Below are 22,336 nucleotides of genomic sequence, written 5' to 3'. Positions count from 1 at the left end.
TATTTATTTTAAAACAATATAAAGGATTGCTGTTTCCCATGGCTGTCTCTCCATGGCTGTCTCTCAGAGGTTCAAGGGTAGCCACTATTTTAAAACACACTGCATACCTAGGTTATAATTTTTGGATCTCTTGAGCTGGCTCTAACCATAAGCCTTCCTTCTTCGTGGTCTATGCCAGTAGTACTAAAAACTACTATGTAAGTTGATAATGGAGGGAAGCAATTAATAGTACTACTCAGATACAGAGCCTACTGACAAGCACTGTGGCAAGATAGCCATAGAAGTTCAATAAATGGCAGTCAGGTGAAGACGATGACCAACACCTGTCAAATTATACTTTAATACCACTGAACCTGAGGAAAGTGATGGTAGTGGAGAAAGAAAGAATTACCTGCTACCAAGGTAGTCAACCCCTTGTTTGATTTCCCAAAACAAAGTGATCTATCCTAAAGCAATGTGAATACAAACAACAGAAATGGACTCAGCAATGTATTTTCATATGTGTACATAAGTACAGTTATGCAATTACATGTCACTAACAGAAACAAAAGCTCTCAACTGGGCATGTGGGAAGGGTTGCAGGACAAAAGGAAGTAAGTGACATAATATTCCTTTGATTAATATGTGTACATATATAAAAAATTTACAAAGTAAAGTGCTGTTAGCACCACCAGTGTATTAAAGCTGACATATGAGAGTTCTAATAAATAACTACAAAGCTGTATCAACATACATTTTAAAAAGCTAAATATTGACTAAGAAAATTAAGTGGTATTTTGTTCAATAAAATCTCAGTGTTCGGTGCTATTATCCAGAAAATATGTCTTTTATAAAATTTTAAAGGGAATATTTTATTACTCCAAAATTTCTCATGAATTGACTTGTTTGTGTTTGAGGTAGAAAGGTAAAGATGGCATTGTGTGATTTTTATACAGTCATATAGATAAAATTCATTTAGTATGAAAATACTTTATGAAGTATTTTTGGTGTTAGTGAGCAGGCTCCTTGTTTTGTTCTATTTTGTTTTGTTTTTCTTTCTTTCTTTCTTTTTTTAATGTTTATTTTTAATATTATTTTACAGTCCAGCAGTTATCCCCCTCCCGGTCTGCCTCCAACATATCCTCATCCCATTCTTCCTCCCCCTGTCTCCAGGAGAGTGTCCCTGTCACCTCCAATCCTCCCAAACTCCTCAAACCCACCCCCCCACACCCCATCACACCAGGCCTCCCCACAGCCTGGGACCTCCAACCTCTCAAAAGTTAGGATCATCTTCTCTGACTGAAGCCAGACCAGGCAATCCTCTTCTGTATATGTGTTGAGGACCTCATATCAGCAGGTGTATACCACCTGGTTGGTGACTTGGTGTCTGAGAGATCGCAGAGGTCCATGTCAGTTGAGACTGCTGGTCTTCCTATGGGGTCGCCCTCCTGCTCAGCTTCTTCCAGCCTTTCCCTAATTCAACCACAGAGGTTCCTAATTTTAGTCCATTTGTTGGGTGTAAGTATCTGCATCTGTTTCAGTCAGCTGCTTGTTGGGCCTCTCAGTAGATAGGCAGGCTAGGCTCCTGTCTGTAAGCACACCATAGCATCAGTATCTATTTGCCTCGCACTTGGCTTCTTCATGTTTTACCGCCTTCCAACATTACCATAACGGGCACTACAATTACAGCAGGTGAATGGCTTGTCATTTAAGACCATTTCTAGCACTACTAGGAAATAGATCACCAGAGAACGTGCATTTGGAAGTATTGCCCTTGCATATATGTTGAGATAAAGATTTTGTGTCGTTTTATAAGGGTTAGGTAATAGTTGGATGAGACAGTGATGCATTCAGATAAAACTAAAGAGGTTGCTTTGTTTGTTTATTTCTTTGTTTTGTGTTTTGTTTTGTGTTTTCTCTCTGCTGTACTTTGTTCCTATGCCTGTATCATTCTTGTGCCTTTAGGTCCTGGAGGTTGTTTCAACAAACCAAGACACTGGTGTCCAGCACACTGCAAAGCTCTATATCATGTTCTGTGCTGTAATGACAACCTATGAGTATCAGATGGGACTGTTTCTAGAATTAGGCAATATTTACCCTGACATTTGTTTCCCATAGGTTAGTCCTCAACTTATAGAAACACAGTGGATGTGAGCACAGTCTTAATGATAAAGTCTTCAAAATGTACAGGAGTAATAAGAATTGGAAATGTTCCTGCTTCCATTTTAAGGTAACAACTGTTTGTTGAGAAAACCCTGTGCAGGTGTGTTATAATCCACCCCAAAATTCAGTCAAAGAGAATATGGGACAGTATCATTCTTCTTAATGAAAAATTTGAAGGAATAAAAATTCATGTTTAGCAAAAATACAGTGAGGGTCTCAAAACTTTCAAGGATGGAAGTAATTTGGACAGACATCTGTCATCACGTTTAAAGGACTGACAAGTTGTTCAATTATATTTCTAACACTGAATAAACATCTTAAAAGGGATGTGACAGGATTTGAGTGCTCATTTTAAAAGTGCATTCATTATTGATATTAAATGAAATATAAACCCTTAATCGTTTCAATTAAGAAATATCATGATTTGGAGTTTGTTTTCTTCATGTTGTCAAAATTTAAAACCTAATTTTCTGTAATAATTCATAATTACTTCATCATTTCATTCCATCTGGAGGGTAATCAACGTATGAGCATATGAACCAGCTGCTGCCCCAGTCACGGGGCATCTGCCAGGAGTGACCCGTGCAGTTTTCCAATAGCAAAATCCCCAGAAAACCCTCTCACTGAAAGGAAATTGTCCAACTGCAAACACAGCTTTCATTCACGCAGCAATTTTCCTTTCTTGGGATTTGAGATCTTTGAATTTCTTACTTCACTTCTTATGTCCATGATATTATTGTCAAATAACTCTTTTAACTTCTTAGTCCATTCATTAATGATACATGGAGGATACATATATAAAGCAATGTACATGTTTATTTAGAGTTTCAAAGTCACATTTAATAATACCAAGATCATTATATACATAGAAGAAAGAAAAGAAAATATAAAACTTTACCAACCATGTAATATCTTGAGACAAATTACATGATAATCATGGCAACGTATTTTAACTCTTGAGATACATAATATATATTATATATTATACATAATATTTATATAATATTGTATATATTATATATTATACATATTATTTATGTAATATTGTATATATTATATATTATACATAAATGCATATGTATACATATATACATACACACATGAACATATACACAAACACATACACATATACACATATATAATTTAATTGAGTGGAGGATTTTGGTCTGTTACTTTTATAATTGGCCAAGCACATAAATCAGTTATAGACTGGATATTATTAACTATGGAATTTGCTTTTAAAATGACAAGGAGAGACAGTTTTTGCAATTTAAAGGTTAAAAGCTAACAGTTGTACTTGTATTATTATATCAAGTACATTACACATAGCATGTCGACTGCTCTTTGTAACAATAATGTAAGCAGGTCTTTAGAATTTTGATTTTTATAAAGCAAGAGATTAACTCACACTAAATTAGGCAACTCATTATTTCTGCTGCCTGGTAATCGCATGCTTCCCCCTAAATACCACAAAATTACTTTTTATATTTTTTTTTCAGAATAATACTGGCATCATTATTCATTTTAATCCCTTAATGCCATAGATTCAGTGCCAAAATAGTATTTCAAATGCTTGGAAATCACATATAAAGCAGACAGTTGTTAATATTTTCAAGGAGGACTTTAGAAAAGCTGGGGCATGAAGGTAGGAGTCCAAGCCAGCATGGTGCCTTCCTCGTTCTGCTTTCTTTTTAATTAGCTGCTTGGTTTTTTAAGTAATTCCAGTATTTATATTTTAAATTTTAGACTTGGGCTCCAGATATATTGCTCTTATTTTCTTTGAATACAGTTCTCGGTAATGAGTTCCACGTTACAAACATAGAGAAGGGGGCGAGCTCCTTTCCCAATTTTGTCTTAGCTTCAAAACCATGATGAGATTTACTTTTTCTTTAATCTTCCATTTTCAATTCCAGTTCCAGTGGATATTTCAATAAACCAAGACATTTCAAGGGAATATTTACTTTAAGTTTCAAAATCTGCCATATGCTTCAGAAACTAGAATTCTATAATCAGAATAAATTAAGTTTGGCTCTCTTCAGCTCTGGCTCTTCGTGATTCTTTACTGTTGTTGTTGCTAGAAAGAGATAAATGCTATTTATAAAAGTTTGACTTAAAACTCTTTGCAATTGCCTGGTAGTGGTGGCACATGCTTGTAATCTCAGCACTTGGGAGGCAGAGCCGGGTAGATTTCTGAGTTCGAGGCCAGTCTGGTCTACAGAGTGGGTTTTAGGACAGCCAAGACTGCACAGAGAAACCCTGTCTTCAAAAACCAAAAACCAAAAAAAAAATATGCAATCAAATGATATTAGGCACTACAGTCTTTGATATGATCACAAGGAATGATATGATTTTATATTTACCTGAAACTATACACAATCTATTTGAGCTGGATCTAACCTGAAATCCTTATTCTGGTGGTCTAGAATCCAAGTTTTAGAAAATAATATAAAACTACATGGTTCTAGAAATCCCATAGTTATAAATTCCATACTTTTAAATTGCATGGTTCCAGAAAGTACTATAGATGCTGCTAAGGAATGGAAGCAAATAAATAGTTCTACCCAGCTGCAAATCCTATGAACCTCAACAACTGGCAGAGCCGCTACACACACACTCACACACACACACACACACACACACACACACACCTTACAAGTCATTGTTAGACAACACTTTCTAATTTCATTGAAAATCTAACCAACAGGAGAAATCATGACTATCACTAGAAATCTAAATATCCTTCTTAAGGGAGTGTAGTCATAGACCTTAGAAAAGAATCTACTGTGCCCATTTTACTATCTCCTCCCTACAGTGTAAATCGTATCTTTATACCCAGAGACAAATGTAGCCACTACATCACTACAAAGCAGTCTCTATTTATAGAGTATGCAGTTCATCACAAAACAACAACAGCCACAGCAACAAAATCCAGGCAGAATGCAGAGATCAACAAATAATGGAAAGCCTGGCCCAATAGATACTTCTACATCTAACCTCCTGGAACTATGGATCAAAGAACACTAAAGACAGACAGACATGTGGGCACAGTGAGACACATAGCAAGAACACAGTTGTATGGAGAGATATCCGGTGCGGTGATGTCACTATAAACTGAGAAATGCCAAGATCATATACTAAACAAAAGGGTCGAGGAAGGACTTCTTCTAAAACATTTCTAGTCTTCTTGCTCATTTTGTTATTGACTTTAGCATCTAGAACTCCAGGAAAACAAGTATCCATTTTTCGAAGCACCCATTGTTTGTTACTTCACTATGGGAGACAACACAACTACACAATCTACACAACTACACAATATACAAGTGACAACTCAATTATCATTACTTACCAGTCTCTCTGACTCTTAACAGTCAGTGAAACTGGCAACTGCCTCCATTTGCTGTGGACTGCATTAGTTACCAGCTTTCCTGGCTTATATTTCGCCCATCTTAACTATGGACTGCCATTTTCCTTAGATGTACATGTAGGAAACTGCATTCTTTTAATGTTATCTATAAAATCCCAATGAAAAATTATATGGTTTATCCCACTATGTGACTGTTTACTAGATTTCTGAGTTATGGATGTGTTTAGGTGAATTACACAGAGGAATGTCATTTTCATGATGCATGTATATAATCCCGACCTTCAAGTAGAAGTTGAAGCAGTAAAGTGGCAGCTTTGAGGTAAGCTTCAGTCTCACAGCAAGATCCTGTCTCAACACAGACAAAAACATATAATCCACAGAACCTTAAAAAATAGAGCTGTTATTATAGTGAAATTTAATAGAAATTTTCAACAGGTATATTTTTAAAAGGAGAAAGGGAGAAAAAAAAGTACCCAAACCGCAGAGTATTCCACAATAAAAAAAAATTATTCTGACTCATAAACATTATAACGTCCAACCACTTCTTAATTGGTATTGTGCAAAATGAAACTATAAAGTTACAAAAGAAACTCTGAGCTAAAGACATTCCCAAAGAAGGAGCCAGGGATAAGGAAGACAGATTCCTAAGGGAACACAGATTAGTAGGGAAACGTCTACTGTTTATGAAATCTGTTTGCCATTTTAGAGATGTATTCTTTTGATGGTAATTTGTGAACAGCATTGTTATCTCAGAAGTAAGAGAATTACAAAAGAAACATGTGTTCCTTTCTGGAGAACAAGTAATCTAATGCCAAGGGACAAAACCAGGAACTGCATTTATATTCTATAGTGTATACACAACATAGACTCTGAAAGATTAAGAAAATTAACTGTTAATGAGTGTGTGTGTGTATGTGTGTGTATATATATATATATGTATATATATATATATATATGGTGTGTGTGTATATGTGCATTTAGTTTGAATATTTATGAGAAAATTACAGGTAGCCTAGATATTCAGAATCCACAAGATAACTTTATGTGTATATCTCTATATAATGTATATATACATAGAGCTATATATATATATATATATATATATATATATATAAAATGGATTAAATTATATGTGTGTACATGTATGTAATATATATATATATATGTACATACACACACACACATATATATATATATTATATAATATGGCACTATCTCTCTAGCTTTGACAAGGTGGAATTTGAGCATCTGGGAGCAAAAAAGGATCAAGATTAAGTAGCTGTAGTTCCTGTATGTTAAGTCCCCACAGTCCAGGAAAGATAAGAATACTGGAAATGCTACATTAGGAGTAGCCACTCATTATAGATTAGTGAATCAGTTACCTTTTTCAGTAAGTCTTAGCAAAAGCCTATGGCTGCAAAAAAACAGAGAAGAAACTACTACTGTATTTTTGATAAATGAACATAGTCAAACTACCATCTAAATCTGTGTTTTTAAACTTAAAACAGGGCTGCCTTCAGCCTTGGTGAGAGAACCTGAGATGCATCTACATCTACATCAGCATCTGCATCTGCATCTACATCTACATATATATAAAACTCTCCTGTCATTTTCTTCTCTCCATGTATTAAAAATTAGGATGTCTTAATTTTTCAACAACTAAATAATATTTTATTATGCACATATGAGAAAAAATATTTTTAGTCATCCCTTCATTAATGAGAACTTTGGTTGTTTCTATATCTCTGGAGTTACAAACATTATTACAGTGAATATTTAAATAATGTGGTGGCCAATTTGAATTTTCGTAAGACATATCTATACAAGTTCTTTGCTCATTTGTTCATCAGGTTCTGTTTTTCTGCATGTGACATGTAAAATTTCTTTTGATAGCATAGTTCATTACAGTTTCAGCAAGACTATATACACATTGAAGTTTTTGTAAACACTTCATATTTTATTTTATATCTAATGATATCTTGCCAGTGTTAGTTTCACTTCATTAAATATCAGTTTTTATATAAATAAATTACTTTACATACAGACATTTAGCTTACACAGCTTGGCAAAAAAATATAATTCAAGTACTTAACAGAGATCTTCTTTCTCTGTTAGGCTTTTATTCTTGTCAGATGCATCAGATCAGGAAAATACAAAGACTGTATGTACCATAGATTCTGAAAACTTATGAATTTTTTTTATTTTACCTGAGGTAGGGCTTTTTGAAGTAAATTAGCTCTCTATTCTGTAATTTTCATTTCTCCTAACAAACATTCCCCAGATCCCCACGAAATGCCAATCACCCTCTTCTGTATTATTCTTAATAACTCACAAAGTCTAATTAGTGCTTATGCTATCAAAATTGAAGACATTTTTATGATTTGAGAAACTCAGGGTAGCAGAGAAGAACAAAAAATGTATCTTCTGATAAGGTTTTGTTTTGTTTTGTTTTGTTTTTATGGTCTTTGTGAAAGAATACAGCAAACACACCTAATTAAGATTTGTTTCATAAGCCAAATCTTACTGCCCCCATCCTCATGGCAGAGACGTGCATGTGTTAACAAAAACGTTTGAATTCATCCTCCTATTAGGCAGGTATCATGTCACTTTTAGGGTTAAGGAACTGCCATTCTGCTAACCTGGTCATATAATGAGCATTACATTTTATTGTGATCTGTCAGCACCTCTTTTTATAGTGTCTCTCTATATATTGAATACCTTTCATTTATTGTACCTAAAATTGAGGTCTGCTTGAAAAATTATTTTTTAAAAAGCCCATTAACTTGTGTAAGATAAGAGACATGCTCATTAAAAATTTTAGAGCTTAAACTTGGAGAAGAGTGAATTCAAGTGATCTTGCTCTAGATCCTGGTAATATCAATTCCACTGTTGCAACCATCAATCAGCCTTGTCACTTTTCCTGATATAGATGCCTTGAGAAGGTGGAGTAGTTATGGCTGCCTTGGGAAATAACCCAAATGTTTACAACACATGTGAATATCTATCTTGAAAAAAAATACCAAACAAATACACAGCGGAGCCTTTGTGTAAAAGCAAAATCAATGAGTTTATGTTGGGTTTCACTGTATGTGGTAGCTTCTAGTGTATTGTTCTGAGAACAAAAGCATACTTTACAACTGAGTAAACAAATCCTTAAAGTACTTCAAATGATAAAATAAGTATTAAAGTGATAAGTATATGTTATACTTTCCTTGAACCTGTTATTTGTAGAGAGAACAGAAACCTTTCCTCATGGACTTGACTATGAAGTATATTTTTTAGTGTTCTTGTTTCCAAGGGCAATCAAAATATGTAGGCAAATACTAAACAAAAGATTATCTTTCACCATATTAACAAACCCTTAGTTTAGTTTAAAATCATTTTTACCTTTCTGTGGTGGATGTCCCATGCTTTAGCTTACGACACTTAGAAGACTGGGGCAGAAAGAGTGTTAGTTTCAGTCACTCTGGGCTATACAGAGAAAGCAAGACTTTGACTCAAAAATCATATGGACATAGCACAAACCAAAATTAATTTGTTTATTTGTGTTGCTTTGATTAGTGTGTGCAACAAATTTTATTTTACAAAATAAATGTAGTTGTTTAGGAATAAATTTTTGATAAATGGAGAATTTGTTGGCTGATCAATGAGACTTATTTTCAGAATATTATTTTCCAAGATTATTTGTGAAACTAGGTTAGTTATGAAACTTTATATTCATAAGGTTGATCTTTCACTGTAACAAGACAATAATGTGTTAAAGCAATAGGCAACATATGATTATAACCAGTGTCTCATGCATAATAAAGCATATTGCTTATTATCTACTACAGCATAACAAAACAAAATTCTTGCTGAAACACTGCTTCTTAAAATTGTTCCTGTTTATCATGTATATCTGAGGCACTGAGTCGTTATATAACTCTATTTCAAGCTACAATCCACATTACTAACTCGTTCCTTTTATTTTCACATTTTTAGATTATTTTGAATACGTTATTAATATTTTCATTGTGATTTATACTCATTACATTTTTCTCACTAAGTACTTAGAATTACATTCCCCTTTAGGCTGTCTTTCAGATTCCATAAGAAAATGGAAACAAATTCAAATAGTTTATCCTTCCTTAGCTTCATGATCAGTTATCATACCTAACATTTATTCATAGGAGTCAAATCACACTCATTCTATCAATTTTGTTATTTTAGAGAATCTAGACCAATATAAATTATAAACTCAGAAATACTCATTCTAGAGAAAAATTACAATCAGATTATATTCCTTAGGTTCTAACTAAAAGTTATAAAAGAAATCTTGCTTGTATACAAAAATTAACCTAGAATTGTATATATTTTACAAATACAGGGAATTTCTAACTTTAGAATAGGTGAACCACATGGAACCCATTTCCACCAGGAAGACCTATAGCACAATTCCTCTTATTAAGGCTCAAGGAAAATCACAGCAGAGGGGGTAGAAACATTGCAAGTCAAAGGACTACAAGTCTGCTATGAGGTTGTATCATATATATGTATATATATATATACATATATTACCATAATGATAAACATGCTTATGTAAAATGGGTCATTTTCACTGTGTTTCACTCTTATACAAGGGACAGCAGGTACCTAATGACTGCTAAGAAAAGTCACCTATCATGACTTATTATCCTGTCATGAAATCATTTATACACAAGCCACAGTAAAACAACTCATCAAGTCATACTTATATATTTATGAATTTACAAGCATGAGTGTGTGGGTTTAAGTAAAATAATCAAAGAAAATGAGTCTAAAAATAGGAGAGGAAGTAGACAGTCATGGGATGAATAGGAGAGATTGGGATGGATAGGAGAAAGGAAAAGAAAGAAATGATATAATTATATTTTTATTAGTATTTTAATAAAAAAGTTTCATGCTTCACATATATGTCCTTTAACCTAATTTGACTTGGCTTAATTATAGAGAACCTTAGGAGTTTCATGATCAGAGAGCACCATCTCTTTCTTAAAGTACCACATTTTCCACTGAAAAAAAGAATAAAAATGCTTTTCCTGATATACCCTAGGTCATTGATTTCCTGGGTTATGATGCTTAGCACACTATAAATTATATTATTCCATATATGTTTCAGTAGTTTTGAATTATGCCTTCTTAGTGTGTTTATATAACCAACATTAAAAAGAGTACTATTCTATGGTTTTATTATTGAAACCCACTGGAATTTATTTACTTATTTATTTTGATATGTTTTCCCTTAGATTAGGTCCCAGAGCTAAATGGCAACACTATCAGACTGTTTTGTCATTTAAACTTGAGAATTACAATCTAATTTTAAACAAAATTAGATAGATTTTGCAAACAACAGACTTTGCATAACCATGAACAATGACTTACACAGTACAATACACCGATAAAAAGTCTGCATCTCTTCAGTCAAGTAGCAAGTTCTGAAAAGGGTTCCTTTACGTGCATTCTCACTGCAATGCAGTTATGTCCTGAGATTATCTCTCAATCCCTAGCTTTACAAAGAGAATTGCTAGCTTGACTTTTCCTTAATGAATCATATAAGAACTGTGAATTAGTATAGAATGCAGATTCTTAAAAGAGAATAGGTGGATGTATGGAAATTCTCATCACATCTAATCACAGGCATTACATTCTGCACTGAGTAGCTTGATTTAAAAAAAAAAAATAAATTTCACTAATGTATCTTCCGTTAGGCCACTGTTTCTCTCATTATATAATAAATTATCAGCAGTTATAATGAGAGACTGACAAGATTGCTGAAATTGCTCTCTCAATGTGAAAAATGTAGACAACCTGTGTTCTGCACATATTTATGTAGTCTTCATGTGTTACTTGTGCAGTATATGGGGCATGTTTTAAAGAACATTTGGAATCATCATTGTATTTATTTTGATAATTATCTTATGTACAAGGATGTGTTCTTGAAGTTCTCAGCAAAAATTCACAAATTGTTTCTTCTATTTTTGACTAATAGCTTTTTGAATAGAAGCATGAATGCCTGCAGTAGTGTGGAAGACGCTTGGACCAAACTAAAGACACCTTCTACTTGACCACAGCTAAAAATAATCACAGATGCCACAGCTTCAGGATTTTCAGGAACTGATCTTTAGTCAAGGATATCCAGGCCTTGGGCTATAACAAAGATCATCATAACTGTAGCACTGTCAAAAACTTTTCAGAATTTTGTTTACATCCTACATTATAACTCCTCCTGTAAAAATAACTTCATTTCTCCATATGATTTACTCTAATTCTAGTAATAAGCAGTCCAGTAGGCAGTCTACTGAATTTCTCTGGAGTTTGTAGGACTTGATTTTATGAGGGAAGGTAGGCTATACTGAGTGGTTTGTGCCACACTTTCTCTTTTGTGAGATAGTTTCTTTTTCATATTTCTGACTAATCATGATCTCTCTGCCTTTCATGTTCACAGCATAACAGTTATCATCACCTCAGCAGAGTCACAGGAGCATATTCCTTCAGCTGCTTGTATGAGTATTTAACAAATTGTTTCACATACCTTGCAATGATGTTGACAGACAAGTTTCTTTTAGATGTAGTAAATAAAAAACTTATCATATGTTCAGAGATAAGGGGGTCTAGAAAAAAATCCTCTTTGACACAATATTGATTAATAAGAAACAATAGGTGCAAAAATGTGATAAGGACATTGCAAGACTTCCTGCCCAAGCCCTCTCCTGCCAACTCCCCTGAAAGCACCCCTAACAGTGGTAAAATACAGCACATAACCTGCACTGTGTTGCCTGCCCCATAATTCTGCTTGCTTCCTTGGAGGTCTGCCTATAACTCTATTATTTTTCAAATCCTATTTTCAATGATGGTTCTTAAATGCTTTACATTTTCCTGTAACCCACCAGAAGAACTGGAAATGTGGGGACGTAGACCGATTTAGCAAGCTTCTTTGAAGTAACTCCTATCTGTGTTGTCTGGAAATCAGCAGTTCAGTTCACACGTTAGCAATGGCAGCTCAATCCACTCAAAAATACTTCAGGGATGTGCCAGCAGTCTAATTCTGTAGAGTCCAGTTAGCAACCGTGGTGACATGACCTAGCAGAAACATCCAGGCCTAAGCCTTGGCTGGAGTCAGCAGGAGGGACCAACAGAACACCAGGGAACTTTTTCTGCTGTGCCTCTTTAAGGGAAGACTGAAGACCCACAAGCCTTGCAAAGCTAGCTCCCTCCCATGTCCTCCATTTGCCTTGCCTTAGCACATGCATCCAATCAGCCCTAGGTCATGGAGGTGACAACAAACTGTAGCACACCACCGGAAGTTTTTTGGTGCATTTCTCTCTATGGAGTCCAAACAAATGTAGCTCAACTATGATGAAATGTAAGGCAATCAATACATGCATGTCATTTAGCAAAGAATCTTTCATCATGTGTTATTTCATGTGCTTGCTATACAAGAACGTTTTTCCTAGCTCTGCTTTAGCAAAATGTTCCTTCGGGAGTCTGCCTTAGCCTTTCACACCTGTGTCCACTTAAAGGAAACCTTTCTTGGAGTATTTGCCCCAGCAAAACACCATCCAACCGTCTTTCCAAAGAACCTTTAAAGCTTCCACTTCACCTGCCAGCACCAGCAACCATGCCATGGTTCTAGGTCAGAACCATGCCTCAAGCCCTTGCTTTTGAACTCCCTTGAAAGGACATATAACAGTAGTGACAGCATCACAGACTCGCTCTATTTACCAAACAACTATTCTGCCTGTACTCCTGGAGGCCTGCCTGCACCAAGGCACCAGATAAAACCACCCCAATCCCCCAAGTACTTGCTTTCCTACTCCACTGAAAGTACAACCAACAGTGGAAAGGAAGCTGCACACCTTTCCCTGGTGCTCCATTTCCTGCCCCTGCCACACAAGAACCAGGCACCCCAGACCACACTGATAGTAAAGACCCCTTAGTACACAAAATCTCAGAGCCTATGCAGATTACAAAATCCCCAGTGGAAACACCATACTAGACATGAAGAATCATTTGGGTGCATACAGGAAACATACATCAGTATCAAAAATAGATATTACATCAGAGTAAAAGGCTTAAAAATATTTTCCAACCAGAGCCAAGAAACAAGCTGGAGTAGCTATTATAATATGTAATTAAATAAACTTTCAACCAAAATTAATCAAAAGAGATGGGGAAGGACACTTCATTCTCATCGAAGGAAAAAAAAATCTATCAGGATGAACTCTCAGTTCAGAATATCTATACCTCAAATACAAGGGTACTCAAGAAACATTACTAAAGCATAAATCATACATTAATAATCAGAGACTTCAATAACACACTTTTACAAATATACAGGTTATCCAGACAAAAACCAAACAAAGAAATAATGAAAATAACAGATGGTATGAGTCAAGTAAACATAACAGATATGTATAGAACATTTTATGCCCTGCCACAAAACCAAAACCAAGAAAAAAAACCAATGTTTTCTTCACAGCATCTCACAGAACCTTCTCCAAAATTGACAATATACTCAGTCACAAGTAAGTCTCAACAGATAGAAGAAAATTGAAATAACTCCACATATCTTATCAGACCACTATGGATTAATGAAGTTGGACAACAACAACAACAAAAATTGAAAATGTACAAACTCATGGAAACTGAACAACTCTGTACTCAATGACTGGTGGGTCTAGAGCAAAATACAGAAATTTAAGACTATCTATGATACAATGAAAATAAATATAGGCAAACTTATAGGACACAATGAAAGCAGTGCTAAGAAGATTTTCATATTACTAACCAACTTCAAAAAATTAGTAAAATCTCATTCTAGAAACTTAACTGCATACCTGAAAGCTTTAGAACTAGAAAAACAAACACTCTAAAAGGAGTATATGGCAGGAAACTAATTGAGAGCTGAAATCAACAAATTAGAAATAAGGAGAACAATACCATTAATGAAAAAAAAGAACTGGTTCATTGAGAAAATCAACAAGATAGAAAACCTTATCCAAACTGAGTAAAATCAGATAGAAAATATAAAAATTAACAAAATCAGAAATGAAAAGGGGGGAATAACAATAGATCCCTAGGAAATCCAAAGAATTATTCGATCTTCAATACATTTGAAAATCTAAAAAAGAGAGGGAGGAAGGGAGGGAGGGAGGGAGGGAGGGAGGGAGGGAGGGAGGAGAGAGAGACACAGTCAGAGAGACTGAGAGACAGAGAGACAGCTTCAGAGAGAAATGATACTTTTCTTGATAAATAACACTTACAAAGTGAAATCAAGTTCCAATAAGCAATGTAAATACACATCTAAGGAAACAGAAGCAGCCATTGAAAGGCTCTCAACCAAGAAAAGGCCAGGGCTAGATTCTTTAGTTACAGAATTCCACTGTACTTTCAAATAAGAGCAAATATCAATAGCCCTCAATTTATTCCACAATAAAGAAATGGAAATAATATTGCAAAATTTATTCTATAAGACTACAGTTACCCTGAAATGTAAATCACACAAAAACTCAAACAAGAAGGAAATTTTCAGACCAATTTCCCTTATGAACATTGATGTAAAAATAGTCAATAAAATACTTCCAACCCAGTAAGAAGAATGCATGAGGGGTACCATTCACCATGATCAAGTAGGAGTCATCCCAGAAATGCAGGGATGGAAAGGTAAAGGGACACAAAATGGAAACGAAGAAGTCAAAATATCTCTATTCACAGATGATAAGACAATATACATAAGTGACTTCCAAAATTCAAGCAGAGAACCCCTATAGCTTATAAACATCTTAGCAAAGTTGCTGGACAGAAAATAATCTCAAAAAAAAAAAAAAGTAGCCCTCCATTGTACAAAAGATAAATATACTAAGAATGATTTTTGGGGAATGCTTTTTGTGGTAAAATTCACAAACAATATAAAATATCTGGGTATAATCCTAACTAAGCAAGTTAAAGACCTGTATGATAAGAGCTTTAAGTTTTTGAAGAAAGAAATTGAAGAAGATATCAATAGATGAAAATATATTTCAGGCTCATGGATAAATAGAATTAATATAGTAAAAATGGCCATCTTACCAAAAGTAATCTACAGGCTCAGTACAGTCCTTATCTAAATTCCAAGACAATTTAAAGTCCTTGTAAGAACAATACTGAACTTTATATGGAAAGACAAAATTCCAGTAGAGCTAAAACAACTCTGTATGATAAAAGAACTTATGGAGCTTTCAAAATCCCTGATTTTAAGTAATACTAAACACAAAAAATAATAAAAACTATATGGCATTAGCATAAGAACAGACAGATTGATCAGTGCAAAGTAAATGAAGACCCAGAAGTCAATCAACATACTCTGGACACATGATTTTTGAAAAAGAAGTTAAAACTATAAAATTGAAAAAAGAAAATATCTTCAACAAATCATTTTTGTGTAAATAGATGTTTTCATGTTAAGGAATGAAAATAAATACATAATTATTATCCTGTAAAAAAACGCAAGTCCAAGTAGATCAAAGGCCTCAACATAAAATCAGATACTCTAAATCTCAAGAGAAAATTGGGAATAGCCTTGAACACAATGGCACTGGAGGCAACTTCATGAATAGTACACCAACAGGTCAGGTACTAAAATCAACAATAAATGAGACCTCGTGAAACTGAAAAGCTTCTGTAAGGCAAAGGACACTATCAGTAGGACAAAATGGCAACCTACAGAATTGAAAAAGGTCTTCACCAACCCTACATTCAACAGAGGGCTGATATCTAAAAGAAGCTAGAAATCAACAAACCAAATAACTCAATTAAAAATGGGATACAGCTATAAACAGAAATCTCATTAGAGAAATCTTGAGTGGATGAGAAGCACTTATCGACATGTTCAGCTTCCTTAGTCATCAGCATTATGAAAATCAGAATGATTCTGAGGTTTCATCTTATACCCATCTGAATTGATAAGATCAAAAACTCAAGCTAGGGGAACACTCCTCCATTGTTGGTGAGAGTGCGTTTATATATTCACTTTAGAAATCAATATGATAATGTATTAGAAAATAGACAGTAGTTCTCAGGAGAAAAGGGGTGGTGACAGTGTGAGGGGAAATGAGAGGGAGAGACTGCGAGGAAGGGATGTCAGTGAGGAATGGAGGGATCAAAAGCTACAATTGGGATGTAAAGTAAGTAAACACATTAATTAATGAAAACAATACAGACATTGACCCTTTGATGATAAATATAATTATTTGAAGATATCACCTGCACAAATCATTGAATATGGGAGATTTTGAGTTGGCGCCCACACAAAGTTTTCACCACCATGTTCCAAATTCCTTGGTACAGGAAGTTACTCTGCATAGTATCAAAAGAGAAAGTAGAAACAAAGCCACCTTTATAAACAAAGTACATATTTATCTACAATGATGCACTACCTACAAGGCAATGAGTGTTCAAAGCTTATAGGTATAACTAACCAATAGCTCATCTAACTTGACCCTCAATCCAGAAGATGGAACCCATGCAAGATGCTTCCTGAATGACCAAGAACCTGAAACTAGTTAGCCCAGCAACCTAGGGCAAAACCAAATAATGTCTTAAGCCAAATGTCCTGATAAGTTCCATACTGTCGGGGATTTCATCTAATGTTCTCCATTTGAGTTCTGAGAGTTTCTGACCTCCCAATTCTCTGGTGCATTTTTGAGGGTCCCCCCAATCTCTTACCTCCCAAAGGTTGCCTGTTTCCATTCTTTCTGCTGGCCCTCAGGGCTTCAGTCTACCCTGTAGGGCAACCCTGTAGGAAGACCAGCAGTCTCACTTAACCTGGATCCCACAAATCTCTCAAACACTGAATCACCAACCAGGCCACATACTCCAGCTGATATGAGGCCCTCAACACATATACAGCAGAGGAATTCTGGGTCTGGGTTCAGTCAGAGCAGATGTTTCTAACCCTCATGAGACTGGAGGCCCCAGGGAGTTTAGAGGTCATGTGTGTATGTGTGTGTGGTGGGTGAAGGGGTGGAGGCTGTTGAGGGTGGAGACATGGTGATGGAGAGGAAGAATAGAAAGTATAACAGTTAGATGGTGGACGGGGTTGGGGGGAATAAAATCTGGAGAGAGAAAGAACTTTGAAAGAGCACTAGATACTCTTAACTGCAGAGCCATGTCTCTAGCCTAATGATATTTTAATGAAGTCTTTTAAAAAGATCTTTGGGAATAAAGAAAAGATCATTTCTCAGTTATCCAGACTCATGCACTAGGTACAGGAGCATGCAGTGATGATATCAAGTTAACTCATTGAAAAAAACCAAAGCTCTACAACCTTCCCCAGACAATACAAAGGTTTGCAGTTAGCAAGTTATCTTTCTAAAATGGTGCTGCTTTGGGCACTGAACAGCAGATCAACCAAGAATTACATTTTTTTTTTGAAAAGTTGATTTTGAAGCTATTTCAGACATATCTTCTTTTTTTTTAAATTAGGTATTTTCCTCATTTACATTTCCAATGCTATCCAAAAAGTCCCCCATACCCTCTCCCCCACTCCCCAACCCACCCACTCCCACTTTTTGGCCCTGGCATTCCCCTGTACTGAGGCATATAAAGTTTGCAAGTCCAATGGGCCTCTCTTTCCAGTGATGGCCGATTAGGCCATCTTTTGATACAAATGCAGCTGGAGTCAAGAGCTCCGGGGTACTGGTTAGTTCATAATGTTCAGACATATTTTCTAAACAAAGGTTTGAAAAATATCTTAGATAGAGCACTTACCATTCGTATGTTTAGGGCAGGACAATATTTATCTTAATTATTGTCCAAATAGCTAGCTAGCTAGTATGTGTGTGTGTGTGGGGGGGGGGTGTCCAACAAGTAAATTAGTCAAGAACCTATTGATTTCATTCCTCCTCTACTTAACATTTTACACTGAGGGTGATCTGTGTTATTGTATGCCTTCTAAGAATGACTTCAGGCTCTCCTCATCAGAAAAGACACGCGTGGGAGAAATTCATCTGACTAATGCTTTTAAGAAAAGAAATGAGTGTGGTTGACTCAGTGTCTCCTAGGTTTCCTTTTGCACCCAGCTGCTTTGTAAGACACACATCCTCTGTACTGCCCTACCCTGCTCCTGTACGGGTGGGAGATACTGATGTCTAGAGGCATGATGTAGAGCACCTAAGTCTTTTGTAAATGATAAGGAAGTCTACTACCAAAAATAACTGAAGTTCTCAGCATCATTTACCATCTGTCTGGCTTATCACCTTTCATTCTACAGTTCTGCATGTTTTGTAGCTAACAAAATTAGAATGGAATGGTTTTACTTCTTTTTATTTTCCTAGAAAATCTAATAATCCTGCTGTGAATTTTATAGATGCTGATGACTTAAAATTATTAACTTACTTGAATAATTAGTGATTCTCATATCAAGTAGTAGGCAGAGAGTTGTTACAGACTGAACCTTTGAGAAATGTTGGAGAAAAAAAAAAGAATTATTTGATTTGCTGCAGATAGGAATCTGCCAGATGGACATGGAATAGGTAAATTGGCCTAAGCTTAACTGCAGCCTAGTCTTTTGTGGTTGGATGAAATTCAGCGGCTAGTTATAAAGTTGCAAGACCAGAATTAAGTTTGTGCATTAAATTAAGTTGTGAGAAACATCAACACTGAAAGACACTAAACCAGGCTGTGTTTTGTTTATGGTAACAACTCAAAGTTGGGAGGTACTACATTAGGCTGCAGTTTCTTAATAAGGAAATTCACTTTAGGAGACAGCCTCAGGCCAATGGCCACCTACTTGTTTAGCAGTAAGGTGTTAACCTGAATCCTGAGTAATAAAGTTTCTAATACAATATTGCTGAAAGGGCATAAAGAAAGAAGGCATGTTGATTTTTGAAATTAGAATTTCACAATGGTTTCCTCATATGCAATTAGCTTGGTATTTGGAGGTTTATTATTGTTTTCAATTAGAACTTGAATGAAACATGTATTGCATAAGCCTTAAAGAGCAGAGATGAGTTGTTTGCAGTTGGTTTCGACCTGAGATGCTTCCGCATGGAGGAATGCAACCAGTCCTAAATTGAACATATTTTCTCAAGAAGATGACATAATTAGATAAAGGATTTCTTGATGTTACTTCTGATCAGTTAAACAAGAGAAAATTCATTATACAAACATTTGTATCACTGAAGACTGGACTGTTTTCCCCTAAGTTTAAGTATTTCTCAAAAGTTACATTAGATTAGAATTCATATCTTTAGAGAAACTACAATCTAAGTTATGATGCTAGGATATGACTATTTGTAGCCCTGGCAGTATCAGAGTATATGTTGCTTACTGAGTGTATATTAACATAATTGACAAGTATACTAGAAGAGAGTTAATGAAAACATTTCTAACCCATCATCCTGTGTCTTATGTGCATATCTTTTACTTGATCTCAAAAAGGCCTGAGTGATCTCCAAAATTCTGGTTAAAGACTTAGACTTGTTATAAGGGCTCTCAGGAGCTCTTATTAAAAAATGTGACAGGAATAGATTCCATTAATTTATAAAGAGTAGGCCATCAACTTCGATTGAGGCAAGTAGCATGCCAATAAAATCCTTGCAAGGGCAAAGACTTGAAAAAGCAATTTTATAACGATATGCTGGAACATCCTGTCTTTGGACTCTCATTTCTAAGGAATCCTACCAATGACTGGGAAGATTTGAATGTTTGCTTTGGTCTTGATACCAAGGAAAGGAAAGCATGAAAACCTAACAAACTTGCTATTTAATTGGGGGAAGTGAGAATCGGGATTCTTGAAATGTTGTGATTTGAGGAGGAAGTGCATAGATATAAAAAGCAAAAAAATAATACTTTGGAGGTCCAGCCAGCCAGATGTGAAAACTGAGTATACACACACAGAAATTTATTTTGAAAAAGACATGTAAGGAGGGACACCTATTTTGTTTCCACTGGATCAGAAAGAGTGGCAATGTTCCGAGAAACAAACAGGCAAAAACAGTAATGGAATAAAGAAAAAAAAGAAAGGCCTCATTTACTGGAAGCTTGGTCCTAGAAATACACTAATCACTAATGTGTGTGTGTTTGTGTGTGTGTGTGTGTGTTAATTTGTGCTCTTTAGCAAGATTTCATAACATACAATTAGGGGATAAACCAAGTAAATCAATGCTCAGAAATTTTAATTCTCTAGAGAAAATATGGGTGATTTGAATGGAAAGCTTAAGAAAGAGCATACATAAGTATGTTGCTAATTGATTTGCAGGGTGACCCAGTTCCTCTGATTGGTCAAGCACAGCTTGCATTCTGAGAAAGCAGATAGAAATAAGAGGCAGTTCGGATCAGGAATACAGCTCAGGGCTAAAGTGCTTTGTGCATGGCGTGAGTAAGACCATACAGCCAATTCCTAGTAGAAGAGGACGTCATGAGTCTTCTCAAATAATAGCCAAGTGGGACAGAGAGCAGCCATGCCAATAGTCGGATGGGTAAATATCACATCAGTTCAGAGTTTCTGAGAAGCAAGGTGAAATAATGAAAATAGTTTCCAGGCTTTCATTTAGGTTTACAGATCCAAGGCTTGTTTCTTTACTCTTTCTCTCTCTCTCACCAGGAGGGCCTCATAAAACAAACTGGAGAGAGTTTTCGAGGAAATACGAAGGTCTACTACCAGCAGAGGAAGGGAAAAAAAGTCTTTATGGCTAACAAAATTGCCAAGTCTATACACAGCAAACAACAACAAATCTCTGAACTCAGACAGAATAAAAATCTCAGCTACTAAAACCTCAGCTGAAATTTCTTTTAAGCAAGAAAGGTATAGAGGGTAAAAGGAAGAAATTCTAAATAATTCAAGAACTCATCAGTGCAAAGAGAGAGAACAGAAAAAAAAATAGTAGGCAATGTTGGACACACGCACAGAAGAAAGCAGAGAGCCTTGGAAAGACGAAGATATTTGTCACAAGGAGGTTCTCTTCCTTTCTTTTTTTTTCTGATTTTCTTGGTCCTATGCCCAATAATAGAGAAAATAATGAAATCACAAGATCTGGGAACTGGGCCACAGCCAGCACAGTTTTCCTCAAATTGCTGAAAGGAGCATATGCCTCAGATACAGAGAGACCAACTCTTCTGCATTCAGATTCCATTTTAGAGACCCTAACCTAAGGTTGAACTCCAGTTAACTAACAGGCCAGTACCTAACACCAGTTTCCTGGCTACCCCTCACCAAGACCTATGTCCAACACCAGTTTCCTGATTACCTCCCAACAAAACCAGCGTCTAGCACCATTTTCCAGGCTTCACTTCAACAAATCTGCACTGTCAGATTACAAGCCTGCCCCTGGCATGTCACTTCCTAACAACCACCAATCAGGAGAAAAGCAGAGGTCCAGCTTATGGTTTGGCTCCCAACACCAGCCTATTATGCTAGAGGCCATAATGCCCCCCATCCCACCCTGTCTGATACCCACTTCTTGCCTCTATAAATGCTTGCTCCGCCTTCCTGCTGTGTCAGGGTTGGCAGGAAGCCCAAGTTCCAGTTTGAATAAAGAGACCCTAACGGGATTGCATCGGAATCAGCTCCTTGGTGGTCTCTTGGGGTTCACAAACATTTCCTGGTACAATAACACTACTTTGTGAATGCGGAGACATGATGAGTAATTTGATGGTGTGGCAGTCTTGACAATAGCATTGAAAGAGACAATTGTCACTTGGCCACTCAGGAGGAATTCTACACAAGGACCTAGGCTTCGAAGAGACATCTGATCACAAATTTGAATATTATTTTACTTTTTACTGAATTTTTCTTTTTTTGCTACAGGAATTAGGGATAATAATATTTTCATA

Source organism: Mus caroli, unplaced genomic scaffold (assembly GCF_978045245.1).
Source record: "Mus caroli unplaced genomic scaffold, Mus_caroli_1 scaffold_12, whole genome shotgun sequence".
NCBI lineage: Eukaryota > Metazoa > Chordata > Mammalia > Rodentia > Muridae > Mus > Mus caroli.
Note: the sequence above shows the minus strand (reverse complement) of the source record.